This window comes from Octodon degus, unplaced genomic scaffold, assembly GCF_000260255.1.
Source record: "Octodon degus isolate 3935 unplaced genomic scaffold, OctDeg1.0 scaffold00119, whole genome shotgun sequence".
Lineage (NCBI taxonomy): Eukaryota > Metazoa > Chordata > Mammalia > Rodentia > Octodontidae > Octodon > Octodon degus.
In genome coordinates, this window is record NW_004524695.1 from 5,880,109 (window position 1) to 5,902,074 (window position 21,966).

The following is a 21,966-nucleotide window of genomic DNA, read 5'->3' on the forward strand; positions in this document are numbered from 1 at the left end:
AATCAGGCCTACCAATAACGCTTGACAATATCACAGAGCAAGTATTCAAATACTCCCTTTTCTTAGTGCAGTCAGAAAAATCACTTTATTACCAATAACAAGATAAAACTTGTTATAGTATTTTACAAAAATAAATATTATATTCCCTTGTTTCACTATATGATTTATCACATAATAGAGCATCCATTGCAGAATGCATACCTTCAAATTCATATATTTTCTTAAACTGCATGTCGTCCTAGCTTGGTAAGTTGCTTTCACAGGCACAGGATGGACACCTGAAAGCGTGGTAATGCAGACGTGTAATAGCCTTTACTAACTTGCTCACCTTGGTTGGATAGCCCTAATTTAATTCTTCTTTAAAAAAAAGAAAAGGTACATGTTATTTTTATCTCCATTTTATAGACAAGGAAATTGAGCCGTTAAATAAGTTCTTAAGATCAAAATGCGTGTAAGTGGTTGGAGCAGGATTTGAACCTGGAAACTCTACACCCCAGCACCTAACTACTATACAATATCATCCTAGGAAGTAGTAGCACTGGATTCTTTAACCTCAGGATGTAAATACATATGGTAACTCATAGTTTTTGCCTCAGAAGACACCTACATGGCCAGACAATTCAGACATCTACTGAGGTCCAATGCAGCATGATTTGGCTACAGAGACACTCAGACAAACTGCACCTATGAATTGCTTTGCCTACAGAACATTCCCTGTACAGAGCCCAGAAACGGGGTCCATGTCACAAGCTCCCCTAGAATTACGGGATCAAGCTCAGGGCTGTCTCCTTACCACTTGCACGTGTTTCTAGTTATCTGGAGATACTATACGTCCTGAACTGCACACACAGAAGAAAGTCAAGGCCATCAATATTTGCATCCCATGAACCTAAAGGTCAGTTCAAAAGGGTACCCATTAGGAAAGGGAACGTTTTCATCACCTAGAGCATATGGGAGAAAAGGAAGCGCTTGGTAGATGCTCCCTTTTATCTTTCTGATCTCTAAAGTAAGAAATCCAACCTCTAAGACATTCCACAGCGAAAGATAAAGTTAATATTTTTCACATAAAAATACCACTTGTGAGTGTTCATGAAGCTATTCTTACCAACAATAATAAGCACAGAGATCCCATCACATTAGACAGTGGGGAGGCTTTCACTGTAGGGTGATTTTTGTTCTAAATGCTTCATCTGGCATTTTTAATAAGAAAATAAAGCACAAAGTCCTATATTGAAAACAACTTGTCATGAGACCAACCATTCGAACACTACCAAATGCCTTACTTGCAAATACTCCAAAGTGAACTAAAATTGAAAATTAAAATAAATCCCTAGACAAAGGCTTCTCCAAAGTGAGCTAAACACTTTCATTCTAAATACACAGAACTTTAAAAAGCGAATGTCTTATGTCTTTGGGAAGGGGCGATGGAGATAGATTCCAGGACATTGTGGATATGAAGCACAAGCTCTACCTCTCAGCTATCTCTAGCCTCCAAATAAAACTCTCCACTTTACCCTTCCTCATGTCTTTAACTCAAAACTAAAACAGCTATATTAAAATTTAAAAAAAAAAAAAAAAAAAGGTGCTGAATTTGTCATTACACTCCCAATCCCTGGTAATTCTCCGGCCTTCTAAGAAGACCTAGAGCTCTATAATTGGCCACTAAGCTGCTTTCCCACCTCAACAACATAAAAATATCAAGGAGGAAAAAAATATACACAACCTAACAGTATCTACGTAAGTTAATGAGGACTGACCAACTAGCTTCTAGAGCTGAGTGTAGGAAAAGACAAGGGCCCTGCTGCCAGCAATTAAGAAGCATGCGCAGACAGCCGCAAAAGCTGCACTCTGCACCTTGAAACCTGAGGTTTATCTTCCTGTTTTGACGAGTGGTCTCTTGACCAAGGGCCTGCCAGGTTATAAATTATCCCATTACTCACTCCCTCAGGTAGCCCCGCTGGAACAGGAAGGAAGTAAATCTTGGGGCCCTGCACGCATGGCCCTTAATCACACTCAGGCGTGCCCTCCAGAGCGGTAAATCACAGGCCTCGCTGCTCAGCCACGCCTCACACCTGAAACAGAGCAGAGGAGACAGGTACTCAGAGATGCCATCTCAGACAGAGGTGTCTTCATACATTAAAATTAATAATTCCTAGCCACCCCGGTCGTGCTTCTTTTCAAACAGACACCACTCCAGCAAGTATATCATTTTAATTAAGGGTGATCCGCTGTGTTAAAGGCAAGTTTTATAGAGCAAAGCTTTCCAAACAGAACATTTCAGGACTCAGTACCCTTTCTAAGCTCGATTAAAACCAAACATCTATATCCTGTTAACCTACTTGGGCATGACTTTAATTAGCGCAAGGGTCCTATTGTTAGGCCAACTTTCCTCTCATAAACTCTCCAGGGCAGAAACATGACCAATGTATGTTTTAAGATGCTAATTACATAAAAGAGCTCATCTAGCTTTATAGAGAAGTGGTTAATAATCAAAACACACCATCAACCCTCAAGAAAAATAGCTGAGGTCACCCTGTTTTCTAAGCTTATGTATACACTGAAGATGCCTTGAACAGAAAGAAGAGATTTTTCAATAGCCAAAGAGCTTTCGTTTATTTTAATTGCCAAAATCTTGCCAATTGTTCCAGGTTTGTATGGCTTTTCCTCCCATTGTGCTGCTTCCACCAGTCTCACTAGAGATTGTCAGGTCCAGAAATGCACACTCAGGACTTTTAAGCACAGTTAACATCTCTATAGCTACAAAGATAAGAACAACGCCTCCCCTTTGCCAAGCAAATGCCAACAGGACAAGGCCAAATGACAGAAAACACCTCCTGCAGATTTTTCTCAACTTTTTCGACGAGTTTGCATCATTGTTATCAGCTGCCCTTCACAACTGCCGGTGTGTTTCATTAAAAGTGCTATCAGCTCAGTATCAGTAGGATACAAGGGGACAATGGTCTCCCAGCTCCTGGATTTCAGAGATTGATGACTATATGCTAATGACTCTTCCACCTGTGAGAGTTACCTTTCATATTTGACTCTCTGACTTTAATTTTATGTCATTCAAAGTTTGGGAAGTGATGTTCACAATGGGGAAAGAAACGACACATTCTAAGCATGTGCCAGCTCGGGCTGAGGCAGCGAAACTCTAACTGCTTTTTTGGCAAAATGGCCGCCCCCAGGGTTAGGTCCTGAGAAGGCTGAGAACACAGATTTGTGTGGTAAAGAACAGCATGTATTTTTGACAGCTGTGCATATGTATATAGAGTGAATGTCTCTTTTAAATAGAAAAAGTAACTCATTTCACTGGTAAGTGCAGTACACTTAGAGTAATTCAATTGAAAATATATTCTGTGTGGAAGAATACCCAATGCTACCACACCTTCCAGATTTTTAAAATTGATTCTAAATGGCTCTTTGACTGCATATATAAAGGAATTGTGGTTTGCTCAACTTTCAAAATAAGACTCTCTTACTCAGACTACATAAGCATTATATTAAAAAACAAAGGTGTCTCCTTTGATTTGGGGGATGCGCTGTGGAAACTCACTAATACCCTAGCTGGAATCTATGTCCCCTCCCAACCAAAAAAAAAAATACACTTTGGCCCAATAAATATATCTAATACGTGTTGACCATATTAAAACACATAGCTGCAACAAGTTCCTAACAAAAATAATACACAGCACTGAACACTCCACCATAAACTTGAGTTCCCAGGGCTACTCCAGTCTTACCAGTGAAATGAATTACTTTTTGCATGACAGATTTTTTTTTACCTCATACTTGTGTTGTGTTTCACCTCCAGCTTTAAAACTGTACAGATGGAAGGAAACTGATCTGAGTAAACATTCCCCGGACTACCATCAGGGTTAGCAGAGTGTTATTTCTAACCTAAAGAACGGTGCAATGAATACCACAGATGCTGGCGTCTGTCAGAGACGAAATGCCCGAAGATTTACCCATGGCAACCTATCCCAGCCTTGCACTCTAGAGACACTTAAATAAGAACACAGAGAAGAAGCCTTTTAGCTAAAAATGGAGAACTCAGGCAGCTACATGTCAGACTTTAGAAATGATCTTCGGGAAATCTCAAGGGTGCACGCTCCCTTAAAACAGCAAATACTGACATCCTTTTTTTGTTGTTGTTAAATGTAATACCAGTGAACCACATTCAAGGTCAGAAAAAGTCTAGTTGGGCCACCTGAATAACTCTGCCATATTTGGTATTCAAAATTAAAAGGCACAGAGTTAAAAGTAGTAGTTAAGTGCTAGATTTCAATTTGAAAACTTAAAATTGGGGCAGGGCATAAACCAAAATAAGGGCAACTCATTTAATAGTATTTCCTCAGCTCACTATGATTCATACGCACAGACCAAAAAGTAGTACGAAAGTTAGCAGGGAAAGGCTAATGTGTTTATTGAGTCACTACACGTGACAAAACCATCACAAAACTGTGGAGCCTGCCTAAGTAGGGGACTACTGTTGAAACAGTAAAATCAGGAAGAAGCACGTGCAGCAAGCAGTACCATCAGCAAAATGTCACCAAATTACATCCTTCGAACCATCTTGCTTTTAAAATGTATCCCCTTCAGACACGCACGTACCTACCACAACAACCCGTCCAGAAAGGGAGCTCAGAGTCTGACCCAACGACAGCCCCGGAGTTTGTGGCTTTTCTAAGTGGTGGTTTGAGATTTGGGCTTGTTTTTTTGTTTTGTTTTGTTTTGTTTTGTTTTGTTTTGTTTTGTTTCCCTGTATAAACAAACTATCCATGGAAATGTTCTCATGACATGACGGAATCACAGAAAAGAAGATTTATAGACTTGAGTGGTTCAACAATATCTTTGATCCACAGCTGTTAGCAGACCAGTGAGGTCAGAAGCTCTTCTGCCTGCCACTTTGTTATCTGTAGAGAGAAGCAAAGCTGGTTTTATTGATTATCTGGGAAATGTTTCCCATATCAAGTTCAGTCCCAAATAATGACAATAAGTTTCTATTTCAATTGAAAATAAGAACTGTCCAAAGCATAAACCTTTATTGCTAGCACCAAAATTTTAAGGGAAAAGTTGGGAGAGGAGGCAACCTTATAGACATAAAAGGACGGGTATTATAGAAGAGTTGGGGGGAGACAAAATGTTTTTCATTACCTTAAGGGCATTGCTATTAGGTTTCATTAGGCTCAGACGACAACAACACAACACAGTTCACCAGTGGAAAGGATTCCCTTTTGCAACTGATCATAGCTTACCTCTGAGGGTTTTGTATTATGTATATTTTGTGTATTATATTTAGCCCACCACTGATGTTGTGAATGGTTCAAAAATTATTCCAGGAAGCAAAAAGATCTATATCTGTCCAGTTGGGTAACATGAAGCTCTTGGAGTTGAAAAGTGCAGAGACAACTTGTTATCCCAGAGTCCTAAATCTTGCATCTGCCATTCCCCAGCCTGGGGCCCTAACAGCTCATCAGGGGATGTGGAAGGTACTTCTATGCTTGAGGCTCTACCGGCAGCTGCTGCCCTCCCTCAGCACATTCAGACTTGTTGACACAGTCAGCGCGTTCCTGTAATTCGCCCAGTGTGCCGGGCTCGACACCAGTAACATGGCCGAATATTTGCTGTTGTCCATTTGTTGACTTACAACTTGAGGCTTACATGGCACAAAGAACCTGGCCAGCTGGGAGCTAGAAAGTACTAGATGAAATAGCACGAAGCTAAGTTTCCACCCCCTCTGGAAAAAAAGTCAAAGAAGAAAAATCACTTTGTAATAATTCTAATAACCCTTTTAAGTCGCCTCTCCTCTTGAAAGGTATATTAGTCCTAGCATGTTTCAATAAACTTCACAACTGTTACTGAAAACTCGGGCGCTTCAGGTTATTCAGGCCAATGTCAAAGTGTGAGTTCAATTACGCTGTGGTTGTGCAGACACTTTTGTGATGAAATTGAAAAGCTTCTGATGGTAAATGTAGTCTTAGAAAACAAAACCGTAAGTGATGGAAGGACAGAAACACTATTAGAAACAGTTTCACTATCCTCTCCTAGCATAATAATTGATTAAATAATCTTAATGTGTTTACTTTTAAAAATGCCTCTACTGGTCTTTTTTGTATAGGACTAGCAAAGTCGAAATGATTTTCATGAAAATTATCTCCAGATATTCTTATTTTATTATCAATTGGCAAACTGCAATTGTGTATGTCCCACAGCTCTGTTGCACATAAATGCTTTAATTATAACTTTACCTCATTTATATCCAGAGATACACAAATATGCTGCCAAAATGGAGTAATAAATGTAGGAAATTGATTCATTAATTTGAAATTTTCCTTCCAAAAGACATTTTGTCCTTATCACAGTCTATCATGTCTTGAAATGTTATTTTACAGCAAGTATCTTATTTCTACTAATGTGGACAGTTAAATGCTGACTGTCTCCAAATATATTTATTTGTATTAAACAAATGTCCAATAACTTTCAGAATTAACAAATGGAATAACAGCCCCAAATGAATGCCGACTAAGTAAACCATTAACCTGAACACAAAAATGGATGACCAATCTACTAATTTAGTGACACTGTCAGACAACTGCCTGTTGCCAAATCATTCATCTTAGCAAGTCACTGGGTCAGGCCTTTCTTGCTAGAGAGAACCACTGCCTCTGGAGTTTTAACCACCTATGTTCCTACCACTGCACCAAACCATTCATATACCAATTCATGAAGAAAAAAAAAAAAAAAAAAAAAAAAGATTCATGTTGGTCCTTTCTTGCTTTACTATTTAATGAAAACTTCTTACTACACAAAATGTGATCAAATATGAAAAATGGGGCTCACTAAAGCAAATACTCTGGAATTTCAGGGTCACTAATAGGCCCAACTGCCTCCAAACAATTTCTTCTAGGGTTGCCACTATTGCTTGCTATACTGAATCACCTTGATAAAATGGCTAATAAGCCCCTGTGCATAGAATGGCCAACACTCCTTGAGCAGAATCATGTGAACACAAGGCCAGCCTGGGCTACCAAGTGAATTCAAGGCTAGCCTGGACTGTATATTGAAACCTTGCCTCAAAAAAAAAGCAGAACAAGATAGAGGAGAAGGAAGAGGAGGAGGAGGAGGAAGAAGAAGAGGAAAAAGAGCAGATGGAGAAGGAGGAGCGGGAAGAGGAACAGGGAAAGGAAACGGAAAAAGAAGAAGAATGAAAAGGAGGAGGAGAAAGAGAATAAGGAAGAGGAAGTGAAGGAGGAGAAGAAGGAGAAGGAGAAGGAGGAGAAGAAGGAGAAGGAGAAGGAGGAGAGACAGCAGAACATGTAAACAGTTGGGAGTGGAGGACTCACCCTATTTAGGGAGGAAAGTTTTCTACCAGTGGACCAGACCACCATGGGCACTAGGGGGGCTGAGGAGACAGAGCAGTACCACCACAGAAAACTTACCAGAACAAACAGAATTGTAGTCCAGGTAAAAAATTAAAATAAAAGTTAAAATGAAGAATTACAGATCCATCCCTAGCCCAGGCCCGGTGAGTGTGTGGGAGAGCTTCTGCTACCCTTCGCCGGCCAGACCTGTCAGGTCCAAGGGCAGGCTCAGCGTGGGTGAGACCTTCCTTCAACCCCCTTGGGACCACCACCACCACCACTCCATGGTCCCCCCTGACTCCCACTGAGGGAGTGAGAACTTCTGTCACATTCTTGGGACCACCAGATCCAGCCTTAGCCCAGGCCTGGTGAGTGGGTAGGAAAGCTTCCAGCTACCCTGAGCCAGCAGGACCTATCCGGTCCAAGCCCAGGTGCAACATGAGTGAGACCCCCTTCTACCCCTTTGGGATCCCCCTGCCACTCCGCAGTCCACCCCCAACTCCTGCCCAGTGAGTGAGAACTTCTGTGGCATTCTCAGGACCCCCAGATCCTGCCCTAGCCCAGATGCAGTGAGTGTGTGAGACAGCTTCCAGCTATCCTGGTCCAAACTCAGGCACAGTGTGAGTGAGACCCTCTTCCGTGCCCTTGGAACCCACCCTACTCAGCAGCCCTCCCTCCTCCCCACCTGACAAGTGAGAACTTCTGCCATGTTTTCCGGACCCCCACATCCAGACCTAACCTAGGCCTGGTGAGTGTGTGGGAAAGATTCCTTTCCCCACTAATCCATCTTGCCCCCTTCAGACTCAGCTCAGGCCTGGCATATAGGCCTGGGGTGAAACCCTTCAGCTGCAATCCCTGCAGAGAGTGTAGGGGACAGAACCACCCAGCTAGTCCAGGAGCAGAACATCTTGCCAGAGGGGCACAACAGGTTCACCCCCAAGGGCAGCAGCAGGAAGGAGCTGAGTACAGCAGCCAGACCCAAGCCAGGCACAGCTGGATAAATCCAAACTTTGTAGTTTTGCACCTGAACTTCAGTAGGTGCCAAGGTTATAACTACACCAAAGCTCTACAACAAAGGTCAGAAGACAGTGCTACACAAAATGAGAACAAGAAGGAGCAAAATGCAATCTCAGAACCCATGCCCACCCATAACAAGTGCAGAGGACACTAACACAGAACTAACATGGCAGCAACTGACTGTATATGGTTAGATTTCTGGACATGTATAAACATATATAATTCTGTATTCCTATTTTTTAAAATATATTTTAATTTTTAAAATTTTTCCATCATATTCTATAGGGACTTAAAGTTTAACATATCAATACTTGATGAAAAATACGTGTTCCATGTTATGCCTAAGATGTTTGATATTCAGACAGATAGTGAGGTTAAGCTCAACAGCCTAGATTATATGGTATTAACAATAAGCTTCTCTTCTGGTGGGTTAACAACCTAAGTTTGCAGACCAAAAATTAGAGAAAAAGGAGGGCTGCAAGGAAAGTCAACATTTTGGCCCTAGCCTTCCAAGGTCAATTAAGACTCAGGACATATGAGAACTTGAACTGTAACAACATGTAACTCAGTTGTATCCCAAATTTTCTGATCAAGGAGATTATGGGGCCAAAGAGGAAAGTGATCGATGATGTAGAGTATGCCTAAGGACAGTCACATGGAGAGAAAACATTCTCTCAGGCTTTCACAGACAGCACATTGGCCAAGCAATGGCCGTGACTCATCCACATGGCTGATACTGACCAAGGATCTACAAAGTGTGGTACAGGGTCTCAGGATACATCCTGAGGGGATTTGACTGACCTTCTCAGATCCAAAAGATGCAATTCTTGTTACATAGGTCTTGCTTTATCTTGGTGTTCACCATCCAGCAGAAAAGTATAAAAATGTAGTACAAGAAATAAAGCCATGTTGTTATGTTGAGCTGTAGGAGACTCAGGTCCACAACTTCTGACATTGCCAGTCAAGTGGAAGACTCAATACTATTATGGACTACTAGAATATTTTGGAATATTTTGCTGAGTTCACACACCTATAATATTTAAATTATGGAACTAAACAAAAAAGGGGGATATAAATGAATAACCATTTTGTATCTGTGTATTCAAAATTGTTAGGATATATACATAGCTACATTCTCTTAATTCAAGGAATAGAGGGATTTGATCTAATAGTGTTTGTAAATAGGATACCATGTCTGCATCTTATACAACAAATAACCACTAAGAAGGCAGTATGCAATGTTTTAATTATTGGAACTGTCCTACCAATTTGATTTGAAACTGTCTCATTGCTATTTATTTCTCAATAAAATTATGGAAAAAATAAAATAAAATGAAGAATTACAGTTTATTTTGAAGTAGACAATGTTGAAATCTGGTGTCTAGTAGCTTAAAATTTATTTATTTTTTAAATAATCTGCACTACCAGTTGGAAAAAGCCAACACATATGCACTCAAAAAGGAGACAGTAAAGTTCTGTTTCCTTGTCTTGCCTAGAATTCTTCTCTCTCTCTCTCTCTCTCTCTCTCTCTCTCTCTCTCTCCCTCTTTCTCTCTCCTGTGCCCCTGATACCTACAAATCCCACTGGAACAAATCATCCTTTCCTCTACCTTTCTTGCACCTGTATCCTTGTTGACCATCTTCTTCCAACTTGCTCTGGGATTTTTTCTACTTGTTTCTCATGTCTGTCCATAAAAGATCAGAAACAAGAACTAAAATCCTCCAAGTAAAGCCAGGCACAATCTTTTGAAAGCCTCATCCACCAAAGATATTTACATTTAGGTAAAGTGTAGCTCTGTTCATCCCAGAGCACACATATATATTTGAACAAGGGGGAAAAGAATCCTAGTCTAATGATTCTCAGTCTGGGCTTCATCTCCTCGGACCAGTTGTTGTCCACAAGTTATTATTCTTAAGTCACTTCTACTTAGGTTTTGGACCAACATTTAAAAATTCAGGAAACACTTGCTTTTGGGGTGGGATGACATCCAATCAGAACTGGAAGATGAGTTGGCATAAGGCCTAGCTCTTATTGCATGTCCAAATGACAAGTAACCATTTCAACTGAGAAGCCAAAAGCTTCATCTTAAAGGTCGTGCTGCTGTGTTCAGTGTCCAGGTCAGCTTCCCTAAGGTAAACTGACCCAAAGCAATTTACCTTCAGCTCAGAGGAACCAAGTTTTCTCCAGAAAATGGGAGACAGGCTCTCAGTGGGTTTCTGAGGTATCAAAGCAATAACACTAAGAAAATCCTTTAGACGACTTAGCAGTTCATAACTTTCTATGCATCTAATCTATACCACAGGGTGAAAAAAGAAAAAGAAACAGGAACTCAGTAAAATAAAAGTTCAGGCAGTTGGGGTAAGACTCAAGGTATGAAATATCCAAAAAAAGACCAGGGTACCTTCTCTCAAAAACTCTGAATGAGGGAGAAAGGCCATAAAACTGGGGGTGGGGATGCTATGGTCACTAGATAAGCCTTAGAAAAGGTAGTTTATTTAATTTTTTCTCTTTTTTACCTTCTCTTCTTCTTTTTACCCTGAAATGATAGTCTCAATCTACTTTATACCTGATTTTGCAAGAACTTGTTTAGTATCAAGCCACTTAAGAGAAATTGAAAGTTATTTCCTTGCAAATTCTTTAAAAGTTGAAGACTCAATTTGGACCTTCTAATACTTTCCAGTGGCACCACACTCTTTGGTCAATAAAGAAATTTCTGGAACACTGCTGGATCAAGCTAATAGAGTCTGTCCTAGATCTGATAAAGAACCTCCCTCTCTGGAGGTTGGCAGGGTGAATATATACCTTCTTCCTGGTTGATGTAGACATAGGTATATTTTTTAAGACTGAGTAAATACAACCAGAGACAATTATTTCTCTTCTTCTAATACCATTCCTTGTTGGGAAAGAAGGAAGAATTAAATAAGACAAAGTCGGGAGACCATAGAGGAGATAGTGATGGGCTTACCCATCAATTTATACCAGGACTTCTATGAGTCACTCCTAACTTTTATAGAAGCTTCACAGTTCTTCACTGACATTGCTCTTTGCCACAAGAAAAAACAAGTGGCACAGTAAAGAAAAACCATTTCACAGACCAACACAATGGGAGACACCTGAGGTCCTCCAGCAATTTAAGTTTAAAAGCAGTCTGGAGAAGTCCTCTCTTCTCTGTCAGAAAATAACACCAGAAGCACAGCTCTCTCATGAATTGTACTTCTGTATTGCAAAGTCAAAATGCTTTTCCACCTGTAGATCTCTTCTAAAAGCCACTCTACTGCCTCTGCAAGGTTGAGTCCCAAACCAGCCCTTACCAGCCATGACTGTGACACAGAACACAAACAAACTCATTGCTGGCTTGACAAAGAGAAACAGGTTTCTAGAAACTCTTCCCCCAAAGCCATAGTAACCAATCTGAGGATGCACCCTACCTGTCCAACCTCATTTGAATGTCTAAACAAAGCATGACATAATCTTATGAAGCATATGCTGCAACATGATTTAAACTTGAGAACATTATGTAACATGAAATAAGCCCATCACAAAAGCACAAATCTCTTGTGTTCCTTCTGTTCATATGAATTAGAAACTCCTAAAGGAGGATGATGGTTGCCAACAGCCAATGCTGATTGTTATCCAGGGTTACAGAAAATCAGTTTTGCAAGATATTCAGATCTGGAGATTGGGTGAACAGCAATGCTAATGTACTTAACACTACCAAATTATATACTCCATTAAGATGGCAAGTTTTATGCTACATGTTTTTTCATTAGAAGAAAAAGAAATATGTTAATTTTGTAAGCTGGAAACAGCCACTCTGTCCTAAATCACCACATACCTTCACTGTATTGCTCTGGAGGTATTGATCGTATAAGAACCTACTTAGCATAATGGCATTAACTCATCTGATTCCCAGAAATAATTGCTATTAATATCATTCCTTGTTTTATAGACAAGAAAATTGAGGCCCAGAGTGATTAACTTTTGCAAGATCGAACAATTACAAATTGATAAAATTAGTACCATATTTCATAATCCTTTATCTTTCAAACATAACCATTTCCTTTTAAAACAAAAAAGTCTTCTTTTGGACTTCTGTTTTTGCTAACTTCCCTCATCAACATGCAGTAAGCAGGCATTCCCCCACACCACTTCCAGCAGCAATGCTCCTGCAAGTCACTAATTATCTCCCCATCAGTGCTACTCAGTATGACGAGTTCATCTCCACTCTGCTCCTCAGAGGCAGCAGGTGATATACCTGAGCCACCCTCTCCTTCTGTAAACCATCCTTTCCATTTTCCGAACACCATTTCCTCCTGGCAACTTGTCTGACTTTTCCTTCCTTACTATGTTCTTAAGTAGATATTCTTCTTCCATTTCCACCAAAACAATGCCTAACTAAATTCTGAAAGAGTCATTGAGCCATATTTACTTTAAATTTATTTTACAAGGTTCACAGGGTTGTGTTGAAGCTTGCTATAGGTTCTAGAAGCTTCTAGATACAGCTTCTCTAAATCTATCACTAGAAGGAGGGTACTCTTCTACTTAAGACACACTTCTCAATGCCTATAGCACAATATGTGGCACATGATAAACCTTGACAAAGACTGTTAATTTTTTTTTTATTTTATTTATTTATGTGTGTGTGTGTGTGTGTGTGTGTGGCCAGCTCAGCCCACCAGGGGGCAGGGTTGGCTGGCATGTGGTGCTGGGGGATTGAACCGTGGTCCCTGTGCTTTGCTAAGCTTGTTCTAAGTAGGTGCTTTAGACCACTGAGCCATCTCACCAGCCCCAAGACTATTAATTTTAATATAACTAAATCCTCACATTCAATATCAAATTTCTTTGCACATAAGAATCTTACTATTCAACTGTCCAGAGCCAGCTAAAGGCCTATGAGGGGCTCCCCATCAAGCAAAGGCAATGGAAATGGTTCTCTGGTGTGATCCTCAGATTAAGATTCCTTTGCATCTCAGGTTCTCAGTGAGACCCAAATCTTTTTTTATTTTTTTATTTTTTAAATATATTTGGTACAGGGGCCAGGGAGATGGCTCAGTAGAATAAGTGCTTGCCTGGCAAGTACAAGGACCCGAGTTTAACCCCCAATTCTGAAAAAAAAAAAAAAAGAGTGCCAGACTCTAAAAATATTTGGTACAGGGTCTCACTATGCAGCTTGGACCCTGACGCTCCTGTTTCAACGTCCCCACTACTGGGATTACAGGTGTGCGCCGGGTCATAGAGGCTGGCTCGGTACACCCCAGGGTGGGACAGTGTGGCATGTGGTATTGGGGCTCAAACCATGGTCCCTGCTTTTGCCTAATCAGGAACTTAATCTGCTGATCTACCTCACCAGCCTTCTGAATCTTAATTGCAGGATGACCATCTATCATGCATCAACTCCCACTTCTGCCCGCAGTGTCTCATCCCAATACAAAAGCAGGAAACAAGCTGAACATTCCAAAACTTTCCCTTAATTCCTCATGCAATTAACTAACATAAATACTAAATGATAATGTAAGTTAGGGGAAGCTTACAAAGTGTGTACATATTCAAGTTCTAAATTTTGCTAAAGAGTTAATTAAATTTGCTGTCGATTAAATTCACTATAATATCAAACCAAACAAGTTACCTGAGGGCACCACTTTGCCCTTTACATCCCTTAAAGACCTCTTTTCCCACAGGCTCAAGGACCAACACCCTCAGAAATGGGCCCTGCATCTTTGTTTTACATTTCATTCTTTTTGAACAGTTCACTTCGGAGTCTACTTCTGATCTCTGACCTCATACATGTTGTCCTATTAGTTCTATGCTCAACATAATGGAATGTTAATAGACTGTTATGAGTACTCTACAAAAATCAATGGTGTAGATCCTGCTGGGGAAATAAACTACTTTGGTGGGATAGCTATACACATAGCATTAGCTACTATTTGATAAGTCACTGCCTCCAGGAATGAAAATTTATCCTGGGGAATTCAAAGCTTTCTTCAACTGATATTTTGCTTGAATTTGATAATAAATCAATTTCCCACCTCACTTTAAATACCAGAAAAACAGTAAGATAGCAATTCATTATTGGCCTGTAATATGGAAAACATGCAAACTATTGTACAATATCAAGATGACAGAATTTCAAGAGACAATGATTATTGAATTTTGAATTTTGGGAGAAAACCAACTAGCACAGGAGAGGCTTTAGTTTTTGTTGTGGTTGTTGTTTACTTTATATAGTCTATGAAGGAAAAGACAACCAACTATGTGGCCATAAAGGCTTCTTTCTAGATGTTCTTCCAAAGCCTCATGTGGTCAGAGTTGGGGCTTTTCAGAAGTGTGTGAATGTAGAGTGTGTGCTTGATTCATGGTGCGGTGCTAGGATGAAGGGTGCTGGGATCAAGGGTGAGTGATCACTATTTCGGTCCACTTGATTTGTCTGATACAGTGATCACTGCCCTAATCCTGGTAGCCTACAGAGAGCACAAAAGGGATTAAAAAACAAATGCCAAGTTCCCTTGCTTGCTTGCCTTGATGCCTTCTGCCCACCTTGGACTCTCTGTGATGTCTGTCTGCCATCCACCCTGCCTTAGAGCCAGTCAAGCATGGACTGAAACCTCTACAGATATGAGCCGAATAAACCTGGCCTTCCTTAACTTGAGGGTGTTGGGGATTTTTTCTCAGCAACAGGAAAAGCAACTAACATGATGAGCATAACCCACTAGTAGGTCAAAATAGAAAAATAAAAGATACATGGTGAAATGCAGTTTCAATTTTGGATAAAAATTATTTTTTGACAAATGAAAGGTCATTCTTTGATGACAGAAGCATGGTGACACATGAGGTTGACCCAAGGAAGTATCAATTTCTAAGATGGAGCAGATTTTATTTACAACAACATCATGCTTTGAAAGAATGAAAAAAAAAAAACCTTTTGAAATTTCTAAGAGTTGTAGGAAACTCATTTTCCTTTTATCTGGAAGTTCTCTTAGATGATATATGTATTCACAGTGAAGGCTTTTCCTGCATTTGTTTTTCAACAGAACGTATCTGTGAAATTATCATCACAAAGTCTGACAGCATTCCTTTCAATGAGACAAGTGGCTCTGAAGTCCCATGACCTCAAAGGGACCCATGCCACACAGAAAGGTGAAGACGCACGAGGGTGATGGAGGGAGACCGGGAAGGAGGCCACACAAAAGACCATTCATCACACCCTTACTTCAGAAGGGCTCCTGTGTAGTAAAACTAAAAGAACAAACTCACTTTTTTAGTCAGGTACATATTTTTTTTAATTCCCACAGTAGAACCTCTACTGTATTTAAGGGAGCTAAGCACTCCTGCACCCCCACTCATGGGAAAACACACCTTGTGTGGAATGTAAGGACTGCAGCCACCTCCAGGAAGCCTTCCTAGCTGCCCCCCACTGTGCTATAACTGGCTGTCAGCACTTGTCACGCAGTTGTCCTATGCTCTTTGTTTTCCTTTCTCCCTACTATCTTCTGAGAGCCTCAAAGCCTCAAAGACCCTACTTCACTTTCCCAGAACTTCCAAAGGCCTTGTATCATGCCAAAACCACAGCAGAACCGTGAGTTTCAGGAAAATTCACAGTGCATCTGTTCATAACCCAGCTCCATATTAAGAGCCAGGGTCATAGCCAGGAATGGGACACAAAGCTGTGCCAGCCTTGCCTGGAGAAGAGTCAGGCCTGGGGTCGAATGGATCCATGACTGGAGACTGCACAGCTAACAAATGCTCTCTTGACAGATCTGGATTTTACTCAGCCAAACAAAAAGAAAGCATGAACATGACCTATTTTTTCAAAATTCTTTCAAATTGGCCATGTTAAATCCAGGCTTGATTTGCAAGGGAAACAGCATCCTGGACTATCAGTTAACCCATCCATTTCCCTTAAATAGTGATCTGTCTCCAAGTCTATAACACAACCTTTATGTTCAGCTTACACTACTATCACTATTACAAACAGTAACAGATCTTTACAGGCAGCCACTACTATCTTAAAAAAAAAACTGAATTCCATGTTGGAAAGAGGTGTTTAATGAAGACTTATTTTCTGCCACAACTACAGATACCAACAACAACCAATATCTGTAGAATATGCCTAACTTTTTTTGGTTGGTTGGTTCGTTCGTTCATTCGTTCGTTTTTAAGAGAGGGTCTCACTCTGTGGTTCACACTAGCCTTGAACTCACTTTGTAGCCCAGGCTGGACAAGAACTCACAGCAATGCACCTGTCTCTGCCTCTAAAGTGCTGGGATTACAGGTGTATGCCACCACACCGGCTGAACGTGCATAACTTTAAACTCCTTCACTTGTGCCATCTTGTTTGAACCTGCACATGGTGACATAATATGGCCTTGTTAGATTTTCTCAGTGTCTGTTCTCTATAAAATACAAATTCAAGGAGTATATGTTATTTGCTGAATTTTATGCATCTGACATTGTACAAAGTCAAACAGCAGACTCATGAACTCCAGTGTCAACAGTTATATTCTTCCTACGTACATGTCACCATCCCCAGCTGTGTGCTTCCTAACTACACTGTATCACCTACACGAGAAAAAACAAATTAAAAATTGCATTGCAAACGCATAGAACTCTCCAATGAAACATGCTCCTCTCGTGCCAGTGCTGCCCACTTCACACTCCTGCAAACACAGTCAAGGGACACACAGGCGAACCCACTAGTCAGTCCCAATAAAGAATGCTTTCAACAGTAACACTGTAGGATCCAAGCTGGCCCGCCTAAGACTCATTGTGTTGACGACGACGTGCCTGCCAGCTGACAAGCACTGGAGAAGAAGCTGGATAGGAGAACTCTAATTTCATCAAATAGGTTAATCTCTGACAAGTCCATAGCCCAGTGGGCTGTTAGAAGACAGTGTCCAGTTCGAAGTAGATTACTGACCACACCATTCCACCATGATATTTCTGCTGTGCCACGGGGCTGGGAGCAATGGAGCCAGGTGGCTGTGACTGAAGCCACTGAAACAGAAATAAACCTTTCCTCCTTTCAGTTGGCTTTCTTGAGTATTTTGTCATAGTGATGGGGAGCTGACTAACACAAGCAATTAGACATGAAATCTTCCAGACAGTTTACCCATCATCTACATAATTATATCACTCACCCCCAAGTTATTAAAGATGCTCATTTCATCTTACTAACTATACCCTCAAGATAACCATGGGCCCTGTTCTCTGAGCTCTTCTAGAGCCAGGGCTGAGTCACCTACCCCTTCAGCACACCTCCTGAGTTGCAACAGGGCACTCAGCCAACAGTGTACAAATTAATGATGCTTCTACTACGCTAGAAAGATTGGCCTAGGAGTTTTTGTTAACATTTTCTGCTTTTTCTCCATAATCATCTACTAATTTGATATTGTACCATTTAAAGGCAAAGACATCTCTGCCTTCCTGCGTGAATCATGTACAGAGCCCCAGATGGTGTCATGCTCATGCGCCATGTGTGTTGCATCAATATTTGCCCATTGATTTGTTGCTCAAATACCATTACTGAGTCGTGTTTGTCTGGCAAATCATGTGGTTTTAATAATTAGTGTCTGAGGTGGGAAAATGCCTTTAAAAAAAAGAAAACATGGGAGTGTATGTGATATACTGAGAGTACTATCTGCCTGTGGAAAATACACAATGCGGAAATACATTTCCATAGCAGAAAAAATAAGCAAAGTGAAAAATACACATTGATAAAATCTCAAAAAGTAACACCACCTTTCTTGCTTTCTACACAAACACACACACAAGAAGCATGCCAAGTAACAAAAGCAAATTCAACACTGATAAAAGTGTATAAAATCACATGACAGTTACTTGCAATGCAAAAACACCAGCAATTTCTCAAAGAAATTAAGACATATCTCCCATCTCCAGTCACTATATTTAATGGTTTTGGGCAAAAAAAAATAATAATAATGCCCTGAACATATTATTAAACGCCTAGAATAAATGAGAGGTTTGGAGAAACCAAATTTCTGATTTGCTACAGAAGGTCATCTGTGCTTCAAGCATTCTGCTAGGACTGAGACAAGAACAATCAGACTGATCGAGGCGTAGCAAGGACAGCGGACACCATCCATTCAGTCTCCTGCCCAATCAGAAGAAGCCTTTCTGCACCAATCACCGAAATCGTTAGGCTTTGCGTTAATCAGTGCACGTTTCCATGTCATGAATATAACTTAACCTTTCTTTGATGAAAAAGATTTTCAAGTAGAGCAAGGTCATGTTTTTGAATCTGAATCTTTTTATGTCTTGAACTGTAGGGCTCCGTGCCACAGATACTGGGCCAGAACAAGGTACCCCAGGAAAGAGCAGAAAACTTTAAATCATATATATGCCATGATCATTTGTCTCTTTTTCCTAAGTGAGATGCTCAACAAGAGCCTAGGTTGATTCAATAGTTAGGATTTTTGAGTTCTGGTTACCTTAGCTTTAATTTTGTTTCCACTGAGAAAAGTAATATGATATTATATAACTGCAAGGTTTCAGATCAGACCTGGCGATGTCATTAGTGCTTAATTGAAAACTTCTAAATTAAAAATATCACACTTTCTGTCTTCCAACACATATATATTTACTTCAAATGAATCATGAGCACTGATAAGGGCGTACTGCAATGACAGACTACATGAACTTAAAAGGTACAACAGACTTATATGTTTTAATGGATGCAGGGCTGGGAGTCGAGGTGTGTGCAGTCTTTTTGTAAATCCCCTTACCTCCAAAATGTTCTAGGTGATTTCTTCAATAGAACAGCCACACAATAAAGAATAAAACATATCAATTTAGCCCCTTAGTTTATATTTACTTACAATTTTATATTTTGGAATATTAACTTTTCCTAAAGAAAAGCACAGCTTTATAGGGTATCTGCTAGAAGACTAATTTTAAAAATAGGAGAAGATACACAATCGATGGGCATGCAAAGGAAGCAGAGCTCCAATCCTCATACAACCTACATTTCTGTGACAAAGGCAAAAACTGGCTAAATGAGAACATGGGACAGGGACACAGAGAATGAGCTTGAGGGAAGACATGCTATATTAAATCAGGTATCACAGAGGTTGTGCCTTCGGGTGGTATTTGAACAGAATAGAAGGAAAGACAGCCGTTGACAGGCGCACGGCCTAAAATAGGAACCTGTTTGCCTGGGTGTATTTGAACAGTATTGACAACAGGATGGTGAGGCAGAGCAAAGGGGAAGAGGTAGGAGGTGACACTGCAGAGGTGGTGGAAGCCGTCATGGGCCACGCAGACGGCCGGGTTGCTGGCCCACAGCAGGACTCTTGCCCTTCCCCACCCAGCCGCCCGAGCTACTGCCTGGGATGGCTCACTGTGGAAGAAAAGGAGGCCTCCAGAACCTGCAGGGGAAAGGAAACCACAGCTCTGATCCTCCCCAATTCACATCTTAGTCAGAAAGACCCTCTCCATACTCCCAGTCATTTCTGCGCTCCTGAATTTTTGAAACCACAACTGTCAGGCTTGAAGCTCCACTTCTGCTGTTGTACGGCATAAGCACAACATGCGGGCTGGGTAGATAGCTTGGCAGTCTAAGCGCCTGCCTGGCAAGTGCAAGAACCTGGGTTTGATCTCCCGTACCACGTGCCACACCGCATGCGGTGCCGGCCCAAAACTGCCATGCCTGCCACTGAAACCAAGCTGCATAGAGAGACTCTGTACAAATAAATAAATAAATAAATAAATAAATAAATAAATAAATGATTTTTTTAAAAAAAAATTAAACACAAGCTTAATTGTGCTTCCTGAATGAAGCTGAAAGACTGAAGAATTATCTGAGAAAAGGGTTAATGTCATAAATTTGCAACTGGCAGCCCCATTCTCTACCTCCTCTTTCTCCCTGCTGATGACAGCTACAAACAATTTCAGCCAGCAAACTGAGAGCCCCACCCCTCACCTGCTAATGTCCCCTGCTCCCACATCACAAAGTCTTGCCAATTTCTACCCAAATACTCTTCACATCCCTCTCCTCCCTACTGCCCCCAAAGCCCCTGCCCTTATCCCATTCAGCAATAACCACCTACCCATCCCTTCATGCAAATATCTTCCCACTCCCCAATTCCATCGTCCTCCACATCACTGGAAGAGCATTCCACTGTCATGCATGCAATGGCCAACTATATATACGATCCCTGCTTCAGGATCTGACCTTGATTCTTTCTTCTGTAGCCCCATCATCCACCACTTGAGCCTTCCCCCTTATAACACCAATACTGAAAAACTGTAGTTACTTCCCCAGGCCATAACCTTTAAAACTGCTATCACCTCCACACTAGGGAACAGCTTTCTAGGGAAGTTTAAGTTTACCTCCTTCTGTAAGAGGCAGCAGAATACATACCTCTCCCAAAGTCCTTGGATTCTAGAACCTACCAAGAAAGGAGGAACCAAGCTCCCATAGTCTTACCTGGCTGTGCAAAGACCCAGTTTTGTCTCTTCCCACCTGCACCCTCGAGCCTATAAGCTCCTTGAGGACAGAGAACATTTCTTACTCACCTGTGAATTCCAGAAGTTAACGCAGTACCTAAGAGATGACAGGCACAGAAAGTAATAGAAAGGCAGAAGTTAACAGCTTATCAGCACCTAACTTATACAGGGTGCCAGTGGGGGAAGAATGCTTTAAAAAAAAAAAAAAAAAAAAACAGTGTCTGGAGGAAAAAACACTCGAATAGCAGAATGGAGTTTTAAAACAACAACTTCAACAACTGGAACTATCTAGGGTGTCTTGGTTGCAGCACACTGTGTGTCTCTTTCTCAGGGATGGCACCAAGAACAAGGGCCGAAATCCACAACCAGCTCGTGCCTTTAGATCTTTTGCCCAGCCAGCAGCATGACAAAAACCCCAGCTGTGGTTACAAATGAAAGAATCTCTAGGACGAATTTTCCTGACACCACATCTAGTAGTGGAATACTGAAGAAAAAGCACAGAATACATGCAGGTTCATGTCCTTAGAGGGTTAGTGTGTATTTTCTGCCTAAGTCCTTGCCACAGTTAGAAGACATTAAAAAGAACTGCTTGCAAAAGTGGGCGTCAACTGAGATCTACTCATTATGGAGGTACTAACCCAAGGGAAGCTCTAGCATTAATGAGACCCACGGCCCCTCACCACTAGTTCTGAGCCTCGCCATTAGACAGGATCCCAATCTGGAATTGCCGTCCCCTGTGTGCTGCCGCTGGAAGGTGGTGGGACCTTTGATAGGTGGGACACAGTGGAAGGTGATTTCATTATTACTGTCCTTCTGCAAGGGTGAATGTTGGTCTCTCAGAGTGGGTTAGGTCCCATGAGAGTGGCTTGCTATAAAAGAGGGAGGCTGGACCTTTCTGTCTCTTGTTTCTTTTTATCAACATATGTCTGTCTGTCTGTCTACTTATCTATCTTTCTATCCACCCATCCGTCCTTCTAGGTTTTTATCTTTTTATCCATCTATCTTTATATCTGCCCATCTATCTTTTATCTATCTTTCTTCATATCTACCTATCTTTTTTTAAACATTTATTTAGTGTGTGTGTGTGTGTGTGTGTGTGTGTGTGTGTGTGTGTGTGTGGCCA

At 41.0% G+C, this 21,966-nt stretch overlaps 1 long non-coding RNA gene across 1 annotated transcript in view; it reads right to left on the bottom strand.

The window, feature by feature from the left end:
* The window catches only part of LOC111812273, a 128,567-nt gene that overhangs the window by 24,706 nt on the left and 81,895 nt on the right, over positions 1–21,966 (bottom strand). The window contains exon 2 of the long non-coding RNA XR_002817823.1: positions 1,941–2,072. This is a non-coding gene — a long non-coding RNA (uncharacterized LOC111812273). The remainder of the gene's footprint in view (positions 1–1,940; positions 2,073–21,966) is intronic.